We start from the raw sequence: 8,666 nt of genomic DNA, 5'->3' as shown, positions 1-8,666 counted from the left end.
GAGGGCGGGGCGGTGGCGCGATGGTTGTTGGCGGTGCGGTGGTGGCTGCGGGAGAGCTGGAGCGACGTTGGATATGGCGACGGAGTCCAATTGAGTGATGAGCTGAGTCGAATCGAGCGACAGACGAGGACCAAATCATGGGGTGGCGACGGGTGGAAAATTGACCAATTCGAGGTGTACGGCGACGTGTGATACGTCTCCAATGTATCTATTATTTTTGCTTGTTCCATGCTATGATATTATTATTCTTCGATATTTTATTATCATTTTATACCCTTTTATATCATTTTTGGGGACTAACCTATTAACTTAGTGCGAAGTGCCAGTTCCTGTTTTCTGCCCTGTTTTTGTTTCGCACGGAATCAATATCAGATAAGATCAAATCGTCCTGAAACTTTTTGAGGGTTTTTTATTTAAGATAAGGGTCATCTGGAACTTGGAGGCCAAGGAAGATCTTTTCGGAGGGCCCCAAACAACACCAGGTTGGGGGCGTGCCCTGATGTTGTGTGGGCCCCTCCACGCTCCATTTGTCGTGCCTCCTCCACTATAAATTAAGAAATATTACAAAACCGTCAAGGGAGTCCACGAAATACTTTTTCCGCCGCCGCAAGCCTATGCTCTCACCAGATCCCATCTGGAGGCTTTTTCCGGTAATCCGGGGGAGGGGGAACTCATCACGGAGGGGCTCTACATCAACCTTGCTGCATCTCCGATTATGCGTGAGTAGTTCACCACAGACCTACGGGTCCGTACGTAGTACCTAGATGGATCTCTCTCTCTCTCTCCCCCTCTCTCTCTCTTTGTATCTCAATACAACGGTCTTCATGATATTCATGGAGATCCATTCGATGTAATGACTTTGTGTGGTGTGTTTGTTGGGATCTGATGAATTGTGAGTTTATGATCAGATCTGTCCTTGTTTTATTTGAATAATTTGCTGATCGCTTTTATGCAGGATTTAATATAGCCTTGTATTTCTTCTCCAAAGTTTTGGTTTGGTTTGGACAACTAGATTAGATCTTCTTGCAATGGGAAGATGTGCTCGGTAATGGGTTCGATCCTGCGGTGTTCAGTCCTAGTGACAAAAGTGGAGTTGATACACATGTGTTGTTGCAATTAAGGATAACAAGCTGGGATGAATTCTTATGTGCTTTTGTCTTGAGTACATGATGTCATTGTTCTTAATGCATTACTTCGTTCTTATGAACTTAATACACTAGATGCATGCTGGATAACGGTCGATGTGTGAAGTAATAGTAGTAGATGCAGGCAGGAGCCAGTCTACTTGATTTGGATGTGATGTCTATATCATGATCATTGCCTTGGATAGCGTCATAATTATTTGCTTTTCTATCAATTGCCAAACAGTAATTTGTTTACCCATCGTATGCTATTTTCTTGAGAGAGACGCCACTAGTGAGTCTTACGGCCCAGGTCTACTTTTATTATAATATCAAGCCCGTTTAATTATACTAGCAAAAATACTTGTAGCACTTTTTATATTTTATTTATTTAGCAATCTATCAATCTATCATATATCTTTCAATCTCGTTTCTTCATCGCCGAGAGATTGACAACCTCTCATCTGCGTAGGGTGCGAAGGTTTGCTTCATGTGTGCACGTGCCGATGTTGCTTGGTTCTCCTACTGGATTGATAACCTTGGTTTCTTAACTGAGGGAAATACTTACTCTACCGTGCTGCTTCGTCCTCTCCTCTTTGGGGATAAAAATTTGTCGGATTTCGGGCTCCGCAAAACCCTAAAGATTAGAACTCACGGGCGTGTATGAAAATCTCTCTCGGGATCACCTCACCGAACTCACTACTCGCTGTGGATGGCAGAGAACTCACTCGATGGTGAGGAAGACACGGAACATGGAAGTTTACCTAGGTTCGGGCCACTGAGAAGCGTAATACCCTACTCCTGCTTTGGTGGATTGCCTCTCGTGGATGTTGGTGGATGAACTAGTACAATGTTCGAGGGCCTCCAGAGGCTGGGTGGCCTTTGTGTGATGTGTGTGAATGAATGGACCGGATCGGGGATCCCCCTCTATGAGGTAACCTATACTCTATATATAGCGGCGGCCCGGGTCCTCTTCCCTTATCGCAAGGGCGGGAAGGGATCCCACAACTGCCAATTTCAAAGGGGGGCAGGGGATCATGCTTCCCCTGTACAAAAGTAGTCTTCGCCTGCAAAGTGGCTGTAAGCGCAGCAGGGACGGGTCCATGGATGATGCCCGTCCTACTGGCGAGCGGTGGTGACCTTGTTGCACGAGAATGGAAATCTTTGGGAGATGCCTCGGGAACCCTGGTTCGTCCTTGCCCCCTTCGCACTAAAGGGGAAACTGCTCTATCCTGCAATCCGGTGCTCGCCTATCCATCCCCGCGTCATCCTTGACTCCTAAGGCCGGGTCTCGCCTCGGAATATCCGCCGCTCCGGAGGGGTCCTGAGGAGGCCCCCTGCGGGTCTTGATGTTGTTCCTTCTCGCGAGGCTTGACCCCTGGCGATGGCCTTTCCTTGAGTGGTGTCGGGCCTGCTAGGTTTTGGTCGATGAAGTGGGCCAACCCTAGGCCGCAAGCATGAAGGTCTGGGTACCCCCATTCCCAGAACACCGACAGTAGCCCATGGGCCCAAGGTGCACCTGGTCTGGCTTCTTGGCGAAGCCTTGAGGGCGGCCCGAAGCGTCGCATGCCCTAATTGTCTACGGGCCAGGCGGCACATGTGTCCAGGAGCCTTGCGGCGACGCTCTCGCTCCTCGAGGCGTCCGGGGCGCACCAGACCATGATGGCACGATCTCCAAGAACCGCGCCAGCCATCAGTTTTACATTGAATGGCATCGACGCGGCCTGCCCATGCCCAACGGCCCTCACGGACGTGAACGGTCGGTTAGGAGGTGAGGCGACGTGGGTGGCAATGCGCCTGCCGGCCCACCTCGCGGCACCCGAGGGGCGCGCAACGCTCGCGCTTGTTGGGGAACGTCGCATGGGAAACAAAAATATTCCTACGCGCACGAAGACCTATCATGGTGATGTCCATCTACGAGAGGGGATGAGTGATCTACGTACCCTTGTAGATCGTACAGCAGAAGCGTTAGAGAACGCGGTTGATGTAGTGGAACGTCCTCACGTCCCTCGATCCGCCCCGCGAACAATCCCGCGATCAGTCCCACGATCTAGTACCGAACGGACGGCACCTCCGCGTTCAGCACACGTACAACTCGACGATGATCTCGGCCTTCTTGATCCAGCAAGAGAGACGGAGAGGTAGAAGAGTTCTCCGGCAGCGTGACGGCGCTCCGGAGGTTGGTGATGATCTTGTCTCAGCAGGGCTCCGCCCGAGCTCCGCAGAAACACGATCTAGAGGAAAAACTATGGAGGTATGTGGTCGGGCAGCCGTGAGAAAGTCGTCTCAAATCTGCCCTAAAAGCCCCATATATATAGGAGGAGGGAGGGGGACCTTGCCTTGGGGTCCAAGGGATCCCCAAGGGGTCGGCCGAGCCAGGGGGGAGGACTCTCCCCCCCAAACCGAGTCCTACTTGGTTTGGTGGGAGGGAGTCCTTCCCCCTTCCCACTTCTTCCTCTTTTTTTTTCTTTCCTTTGATTTTTTCTCTCTTGGCGCATAGGGGATTGGTGGGCTGTCCCACCAGCCCACTAAGGGCTGGTGTGACCCCCCCAAATGCCTATGGGCTTCCCCGGAGTGGGTTGCCCCCTCCGGTGAACTCCCGGAACCCATTCGTCATTCCCGGTACATTCCCGGTAACTCCGAAAACCTTCCGGTAATCAAATGAGGTCATCCTATATATCAGTCTTCGTTTCCGGACTATTCCGGAAACCCTCGTGACGTCCGTGATCTCATCCGGGACTCCGAACAACATTCGGTAACCAACCATATAACTCAAATACGCATAAAACAACGTCGAACCTTAAGTGTGCAGACCCTGCGGGTTCGAGAACTATGTAGACATGACCTGAGAGACTCCTCGGTCAATATCCAACAGCGGGACCTGGATGCCCATATTGGATCCTACATATTCTATGAAGATCTTATCGTTTGAACCTCAGTGCCAAGGATTCGTATAATCCCGTATGTCATTCCCTTTGTCCTTCGGTATGTTACTTGCCCGAGATTCGATCGTCAGTATCCGTATACCTATTTCAACCTCGTTTACCGGCAAGTCTCTTTACTCGTTCCGTAATACAAGATCCCGCAACTTACACTAAGTTACATTGCTTGCAAGGCTTGTGTGTGATGTTGTATTACCGAGTGGGCCCCGAGATACCTCTCCGTCACACGGAGTGACAAATCCCAGTCTTGATCCATACTAACTCAACTAACACCTTCGGAGATACCTGTAGAGCATCTTTATAGTCACCCAGTTACGTTGCGACGTTTGATACACACAAAGCATTCCTCCGGTGTCAGTGAGTTATATGATCTCATGGTCATAGGAATAAATACTTGACACGCAGAAAACAGTAGCAACAAAATGACACGATCAACATGCTACGTCTATTAGTTTGGGTCTAGTCCATCACGTGATTCTCCCAATGACGTGATCCAGTTATCAAGCAACAACACCTTGTTCATAATCAGAAGACACTGACTATCATCGATCAACTGGCTAGCCAACTAGAGGCATGCTAGGGACGGTGTTTTGTCTATGTATCCACACATGTAAATGAGTCTTCATTCAATACAATTATAGCATGGATAATAAACTATTATCTTGATACAGGAATTATAATAATAACTATACATTTATTATTGCCTCTAGGGCATAATTCCAACAGTCTCCAGTGATCCACTCCTGGATTACTCTGGAACAGTCCTTTTCAGGTACTTCAGGATATTCTTGACCGCCGTCCAGTGATCCACTCCTGGATTACTCTGGAACCTACCTGCCATACTTATGGCCAGGCTAACATCCGGTCTAGTGCACAACATTGCATACATGATAGAGCCTATGGCTGAAGCATAGGGGACGGAGCGCATATGCTCTCTATCGTCATCAGTTGCTGGGCACTGAGTCTTACTCAATCTCGTACCTTGTAACACTGGCAAGAACCCTTTCTTGGACTGTTCCATTTTGAACCTCTTCAAAACTTTATCAAGGTATGTGCTTTGTGAAAGTCCTATCAGGCGTTTTGATCTATCCCTATAGATCTTAATGCCTAGAATGTAAGCAGCTTCTCCTAGGTCCTTCATAGAGAAACTTTTATTCAAGTAACCTTTTATGCTCTCCAAAAGCTCTATGTTGTTTCCAATCAGTAATATGTCATCCACATATAATATTAGAAACGCCACAGAGCTCCCACTCACTTTCTTGTAAATACAAGATTCTCCAACCACTTGTATAAACCCAAATGCTTTGATCACCTCATCAAAGCGTTTGTTCCAACTCCGAGATGCTTGCACTAGTCCATAAATGGATCGCTGGAGCTTGCACACCTTGTCAGCATTTTTAGGATCGACAAAACCTTCGGGTTGCATCATATACAACTCTTCCTTAAGGAAACCGTTAAGGAACGCCGTTTTGACATCCATCTGCCAGATTTCATAATCGAAAAATGCAGCTATTGCTAACATGATTCTGACGGACTTAAGCATCGCTACGGGAGAGAAAGTCTCATCGTAGTCAATTCCTGGAACTTGTGAAAAACCCTTTGCCACAAGTCGAGCTTTATAAACGGTCACATTACCGTCAGCGTCCGTCTTCTTCTTAAAGATCCATTTGTTCTGAATAGCCTTGCGGCCCTCAGGCAACATCTCCAAAGTCCACATTTTGTTCTCATACATGGATCCTATCTCGGATTTCATGGCTTCTAGCCATTTGTTGGAATCTGGGCCCACCATTGCTTCTTCATAATTTGCAGGTTCATTGTTGTCTAACAACATGATTGATAAGACGGGATTACCGTACCACTCTGGAGCAGCGCGTGATCTCGTCGACCTGCGTGGTTCAACAGAAACTTGAACTGGAGTTTCATGATCATCATCATTAACTTCCTCCTCAACCGGCGTCGCAATGACAGAGGTTTCCCCTTGCCCTGCGCCACCATCCAGAGGGATGAGAGGTTCGACAACCTCGTCAAGTTCTATCTTCCTCCCACTCAATTCTCTCGAGAGAAACTCCTTCTCGAGAAAAGTTCCGTTCTTAGCAACAAACACTTTGCCCTCGGATTTGAGATAGAAGGTGTACCCAACTGTCTCTTTTGGGTAACCTATGAAGACGCACTTTTCCGCTTTGGGTTCCAGCTTTTCAGGCTGAAGCTTTTTGACATAAGCATCACATCCCCAAACTTTAAGAAACGACAACTTTGGCCTTTTGCCATACCACAGTTCGTATGGTGTCGTCTCAACGGATTTCGATGGTGCCCTATTTAAAGTGAATGCAGCTGTTTCTAATGCATAACCCCAAAACGATAACGGCAAATCAGTAAGAGACATCATAGATCGCACCATTTCTAACAAAGTACGATTACGACATTCGGACACACCATTACGCTGTGGTGTTCCAGGCGGTGTTAACTGCGAAACAATTCCACATTGTCTTAAGTGAGTACCAAACTCGAAACTCAGATATTCACCCCCACGATCAGACCGTAGGAACTTGATCTTCTTGTTACGATGATTTTCCACTTCACTCTGAAATTGCTTGAACTTTTCAAATGTTTCAGACTTGTGCTTCATCAAGTAGACATAACCATATCTACTTAAATCGTCAGTGAAGGTGAGAAAATAACGATATCCGCCGCGTGCCTCCACGCTCATTGGACCACACACATCGGTATGTATGATTTCCAACAAGTCACTTGCACGCTCCATTGTTCCGGAGAACGGAGTCTTAGTCATCTTGCCCATGAGGCATGGTTCACACGTGTCAAGTGAATCAAAGTCAAGTGACTCCAAAAGTCCATCAGCATGGAGTTTCTTCATGCGCTTTACACCAATATGACCCAAGCGGCAGTGCCACAAAAATATGGCGCTATCATTGTTTACTCTAACTCTTTTGGTCTCAATGTTATGTATATGCGTATCTCTATCAAGATTCAATATGAAAAATCCTCTCACATTCGGTGCATGACCATAAAAGATGTTACTCATAGAAATAGAACAACCATTATTCTCAGACTTAAAAGAGTAACTGTCTCGCAATAAACAAGATCCAGATATAATGTTCATGCTCAACGCAGGCACTAAATAACAATGATTTAAGTTCATCACTAATCCCGATGGTAGTTGAAGTGACACTGTGCCGACGGCGATTGCATCAACCTTGGAACCGTTTCCTACGCGCATCGTCACTTCGTCTTTCGCCAGCCTTCGTCTATTCCGTAGTTCCTGCTTCAAGTTGCAAATGTGAGCAACAGAACCGGTATCGAATACCCAGGCACTACTACGAGAGCCGGTTAAGTACACATCAATAACATGTATATCAAATATACCTGATTTTTCTTTGCCCGCCTTCTTATCTGCCAGATACTTGGGGCAATTGCGCTTCCAGTGACCCATACCCTTGCAATAGAAGCACTCTGTTTCAGGCTTAGGTCCAGCCTTGGGTTTCTTCGGCGGATTGGCAACAGGCTTGCCGCTCTTCTTCGAATTGCCCTTCTTGCCTTTGCCGTTTCTCTTGAAACTAGTGGTCTTGCTCACCATCAACACTTGATGCTCTTTACGGAGTTCAGACTCTGCGACTTTCAGCATCGCAAACAACTCGCCGGGAGACTTGTTCATCCCTTGCATGTTGTAGTTCAACACAAAGCCTTTATAGCTTGGCGGCAGTGATTGAAGGATTCTGTCAGTGATAGCTTCTTGCGGGAGTTCAATCCCCAGTTCAGCTAGACGGTTTGAGTACCCAGACATTTTGAGCACACGTTCACTGACAGACGAGTTTTCCTCCATCTTGCAAGCATAGAATTTATCAGAGGTCTCATACCTCTCGATCCGGGCGTTCTTCTGAAAGATAAACTTCAACTCCTCGAACATCTCAAATGCTCCATGATGCTCAAAGCGACGTTGAAGTCCCGGTTCTAAGCCATACAAGACCGCACATTGAACTATTGAGTAGTCCTCCTTACGTGCTAACCAAGCGTTCTTAACATCTTGATCAGCCGTAGCGGGTGGTTCATCTCCTAGCGCAGCATTAAGGACATAATCCTTATTTCCAGCTTGTAAGATTAGCTTAAGATTACGAGCCCAGTCTACAAAGTTGCTTCCATCGTCTTTCAACTTAGCTTTCTCTAGGAACGTATTAAAATTCAGGATGACACTTGCGTGAGCCATGATCTACAACACAAATAAATTCAAAGTGGACTTAGACTATGTTCAAGATAATTAGAGTTCAACTTAATCAAATTATATGCTGAACTCACACTCAAAAAGTACATCTCTCTAGTCATTTGAGTGGTTCATGATCCACTTACACTATCCCAAGTCCGATCATCACGTGAGTTGAGTATAGTTTCAGTGGTAAGCATCCCTATGCTAATCATATCAACTATATGATTCATGATCGACCTTTCGGTCTCATGTGTTCCGAGGCCATGTCTGCACATGCTAGGCTCGTCAAGCTTAACCCGAGTGTTCCGCGTGCGCAACTGTTTTACACCCGTTGTATGTGAACGTTGAGTCTATCACACCCGATCATCACGTGGTGTCTCGAAACGA

General features: G+C 47.0%; 1 pseudogene; it reads right to left on the bottom strand.

Annotated features, from left to right (window-relative positions):
* Window positions 1-2,109: 2,109 nt before the first annotated feature.
* Window positions 2,110-2,625, bottom strand: LOC123450153 (annotated as a pseudogene).
* Between the last annotated feature and the right edge of the window lie 6,041 nt (window positions 2,626-8,666).

This window comes from Hordeum vulgare, chromosome 4H, assembly GCF_904849725.1.
Source record: "Hordeum vulgare subsp. vulgare chromosome 4H, MorexV3_pseudomolecules_assembly, whole genome shotgun sequence".
Classification (NCBI taxonomy): domain Eukaryota; kingdom Viridiplantae; phylum Streptophyta; class Magnoliopsida; order Poales; family Poaceae; genus Hordeum; species Hordeum vulgare.
Note: the sequence above shows the minus strand (reverse complement) of the source record. Positions and strands in the feature narration are given on the sequence as shown.